The sequence below is a fragment of the Mastomys coucha genome, unplaced genomic scaffold, assembly GCF_008632895.1.
Source record: "Mastomys coucha isolate ucsf_1 unplaced genomic scaffold, UCSF_Mcou_1 pScaffold22, whole genome shotgun sequence".
In the NCBI taxonomy this organism is placed as follows: Eukaryota; Metazoa; Chordata; class Mammalia; order Rodentia; family Muridae; genus Mastomys; species Mastomys coucha.
The window spans coordinates 175,530,254-175,535,153 of NW_022196905.1; positions in this window are offsets into that span (position 1 = coordinate 175,530,254).

The following is a 4,900-nucleotide window of genomic DNA, read 5'->3' on the forward strand; positions in this document are numbered from 1 at the left end:
ATACACACACACACACACACACACACACACACACACACACACACACATATATATATTACATTTTTATTGGAGAAACTTTTAAGTTAATATAGCTTTGACTACTCAGTGACTTCCAGTAGCCTTCACCTGGGCTGAGAGTGTGCCTTGGTGATATAGTACTGCCTTGTTCACTAAGTTGGGTAGAGCTGTTATATTCGGGTTCAAATACTTATGATTAGCCCAGTCTGAAAATAACATTGGATTTCTCCCATAGATGCTTCTCTCTAATAGCCAAAATACCATAAAAAGCCATGAAGCCTAGCATAGCTCATGCAGAAACTATTTATGATTTAAGAAGCTTTATTTACGTACTCCAGGCCATACGAACACATTTAAAAATACACGCTGCATCCACCTGCTAAGATTTGTCTCTCTAAAACTCATACTGAATTTTGTCAGGGGAGGAGAGCCTTTAAGGTGGGTAGGTAATTGGTGTCTTTCTTGGGGGGGGGGTGCTTATTAAACACTGCTGCCTCCCGATGCTCACCTTTTACAGGTGCCCACCGGCTCTTCCCATTTCTCACAATATGAAGCTTGCTTTCCCTGCAGACAGCTTCCAGACCCCAGAAACATGAGGGAAATTACTTTCCCTTTTTAAACTACTGAGTCTCTGGTGTTTTGTTACAGCTACAGAAAATATACTAAGATATTATGACAACCCTGCTAGTTCTCACATGCCGGGATGCCGTGCCAGTAGAACCTGAGGCTAGTCTTTTGGGGCATACCAACTGCTTCCCTCTCTCCTTGCTTCTATTTCTTGGTATCTGGACTCATCTCCCTCATGCAAGCATTTCTTCCAAAGGATGCAGCGTGTGTTTTCAAATTTGTTCGTATGGCTTGGAGTACGTAAATAAAGCTTCTTAAATCATAAATAGTTTCTGCATGAGCTATGTTAGACTTCATGGCTTTTTATGGTATTTTGGCTATTAGAGAGAGGCATCTATGGGAGAAATCCGATGTTATTTTCAGGCTGAGCTAATCATGGGTTCCAGCTCGGGTTCTGGGACTCTTGCTCCTACTGGGTTTGAAGAAAGCTCTAGGTTCTTAGCATTTTAGAACTCGGACTCCTAAGGGAAGCTTCTAGCATAGCTCATCCATGTCCTGGGGTTGCTCCCTAGTAGGGATAACAACAACAACAATAACAACAACAATAATAGAGATAATAGTTCACAGTGCACATTATATTCCTGCACCAGACCTGAATGCTCTGGCTACCCACCTGGGACACCAGCTTGGACAGGCTCCTCCAAACTCCTAAAAGGTATGAAATGAGAAAGGGCTTGATGAGAGTCTTTCTTATTCTGGGGAGAGACTGGAAAGAGGATGCTATTTCTAATTGCTTCAAAGCTGACCAGAAAGCCAACATTACTGTTGGGAAGAAAAAACTTCCTAAACCATAACAATTCATTAAAACTTCCCCAGCTTCTGCAGCCATTCCATCTCAAGAAGAGGGGACAATTTCAGCTTCACTGTCACCAAGTGCCTTACAGTGGACCCTGTCATCTCCTTAGCATTCAGCAAGCATTTATTGAATGTAAACCTGGTGCCAAGCTCTGTGTCGGCCCCCACGTTTAGACACATCCTTTTCTCTTAAAGAGCTCACGATAGGGAGCAGCACACATGTCCCAAAGACATTAAGTCCTGCTGCAGTCTCAGAAGAGAGAGACTGGTAGTAAGAGTTTACTGAGTGTAAAGGATAGGTAGGTATCTAGTAGAACAGTGGGGACCAGACAAAGCTGTAGGTTAGCATGTCCATTTGAGCTGTATCTTTGAGAATGAGCAAGAATCCTTCAGGCACAGGCTGAGTTATTGATTTCCCATGATGCTTGGAAGCAGGAAGAATACTTGTAGGTTTTGGGAAGGGGAATTGTTGAGTGCTGCCTGAGACAGTAGAAAAGGAGGGAGCAGAAGTGGATGAAGCTGGCACTGCAGGATATAATAACCAGGACACAGAATGTCTAAGTAAGTGGCTGAGGCTTCGGGAATGAGCAGGAGGAGAGGGGAGCTTTTGGGCATTAAGTATTAGAACATCACAAGGTCTGGAATTTAGAAGTTACTCACCTAACAGAAATAGACTACTTAGTCAAGGGCAGGGTACTGCAAATAGGACATTAGAGACAGCCAGAAGACCACAAAGACTGCTGCTTCAGTTCTGCTGAGTGTTGACGAGAAACCAAGCCTAGTGACTAGAGTGACCATGACGCAGCTCAGAGCAGTCACTCATTTGTGTTCCAGGAACCGAGAATAGACTATTCAAGGTGTGGCACTGTGGCTGCTGTCCAATCCCCTGCTTGGTAGCAATGCAAATTTGTGAACAGTGCCCACACCCTCTGAAGGCACTTTTGGGGACAAGCCCTGGCTTCCTGGGCGATTCATGACCTCCCCAGCTCCGGAGCTCTATGTCAGAGCCTGGGCTTCTGAGATTCCGCAAAATTCACTCTGGTGCTGATGAGCAATATGCGACCTGTGGTATCAGAGTCTACATTTAAAGCACATCTCTCTAGAGCCCAGTATCCATTGAAAGGCTTTTCTGAGCTGTGAACTTAAGATCTCAGGGTTGTATAGCTATTGACTGAAATGACATCAATGAAGTACGCAAAGAAAGTACCTTTTCCCAGGTTGGTGTGTGCTGTAAACTTATTTGTGATTAAAAATTTAAGAGTGCTACAGTAGCCGGGCGGTGGTGGCGCACACCTTTAATACCAGCGCTTGGGAGTCAGAGGCAGGCGGATTTCTGAGTTCGAGGCCAGCCTGGGCAACAGAGTGAGTTCCAGGACAGCCAGGGCAATCCAGAAAAACCCTGTTTCGAAAAACAAAACAGACAAACAAAAAAGAGTGCTACAGTAAGTTGAGACCTTGACATATGGAATTGTTACTGCCTGGGATATTGTGTCTCTTCCTTCTTTTCCTAGATTGCCACAGGACTTTACTCCAGGATACCTTTGCTTTTCCTTCTTTCTTTTCTTCTTCCTTCCTACCTTCCCTCTTTTGTTTCCCTGTTTCTTTTATTATTCACAAATTTTTAACAAGACCAGGCCCATATTCGTTAGAACATGGGCTGCAATTTTGTATGAACTCACCTCTGTCTGTCTGTCTGTCTGTCTGTCTGTCTGTCTCTGTATGTGTTTCTCTGTTTCTCTCGCTCTCTTTCTTCCTCTCCCTCCCCTTCCCACTCCCCCTCCTCTCTCCTCCCTTTCCCCTCCCTCTGTGTGTATGTGTGTGTCCTTGTATGACCTTCACTGGAGCGGGTACCATGTCTTGCTCTATATATTTTTATATGTTAGTAGCCTAGCATAATGGCTGACAACAGTAGACCCTTGATAAGTATCTATTGAATGCATGAGTGTAATGGTTGCCCTCTAAGGTAGTTCAGCTGATGCTTTCTCTCTTCTGTTATTGCCTTTCTGTTGGGCATAGAACAGACAGTGTGAGCATTCTCTATTGAGTCAGGTATGATGAAAGTAATGAGCTATTGTGCTAAGTGCGGTGGCTCACTCCTATCATCCCAGAACTCAGCAAGGCAAGCCAGTAGAAGTGCCATAAGTTTCAGGCTAGCCTGGGTTACCTAGTAAGTGATAGGCTAGCCTGAGTCACAGTTGAAACCTGCATCTAAAGACAGCACAATATGACACAGAAGTTACATGCTATCATTTTCAGCCAGATTGCAGGAAGCTGAGGCTTTGCCCGCATCTTCCCTCACTTCTTTGCCTGGCATTCTAAGCTGAGCCAACTGCCACACCTTATGCTGTTCTATGGAAAGGCCCAAATGCCAAGGAACTGGCATCTCTGGACAATAGGCAGTGAGGAACCCCTGTTTGCCAAAGACCACTATGTAAGTAAGTTCAAAGACAGGTCCCCCCTGGCAGAGCTTTCAGATGTCCATGTGGCTTTGGGAGAGGTTCTGAGACAGAGGAACCCAGGTATATCATAGCTGAAATTTTGACCTATACAAACTATGAGAGAGTAAATACATGTTGTTTGAAGCCACTCTGTTTGGGGTAATTCATCATATAGAAATAGACGGCTAATACAATATAAAATTACTGAGAATTATGTCAGTCTATCGCTATGACCCATCCTAACCTTCCCTCTCACTTGGACATAATATATTTTCTTGGCTGTATAAATGGTCACATGGATGATCAGATAAACGAACTAATTTGCTCTGGTCAGAGTTGTTAAGTGACAGGTACAGGATTTGAACTCACATTAGTCTACTCCCAAAACTGAGCTCTCTTCCATAAACCATTCTGCCTTAACATTTAAGGCTGATCTCATTTTGTACACTCATTCCCAGGGCTGAAATGGGGAAAGGAAATTTCCCAGCTCTTCACCTTGTATGGTATGAATCATACTCTTTTCTAAGCCCCGTTGGTTCAACTCTTTCAATGAATCATTCACAAAGATACTACAAATTGAATTTTGATCTTCTCTTCCCTCCCACCATCACCATTGTCCTGATTTCTCCAGCCACTGCTGTTTCTCAGACCCACCACCATGACTCACCATGTCAATGTACTTTGGGGAGTGGTGTATGTAGAAGTGGGTAGGATGGACGGAGGGTTGAGTCACATCCCACAGAGCTGATCTTATTGTTGGTCTGATGAACTTTCTTTGAAGACCAGCAGAGTCACAGGCTGTGACTCTGTGAAGAGAGTCACAGTGTGAAGAGAGAAACGGGAGCCAGAAGTAAGGTAGGACCCCAGGAATGAAGCCACTGGAGTCGTCAGTGGGACAGATAATTACAGAGAGTAGCTAGGGATCTAGATCAGCTATGGATAGAAGCACGAAGCTGCCCTGCCATCTCTTCACAGAAGCTCAATAACGGAAATCTGCAGGGGTGGAAAGAGATATGCCCATC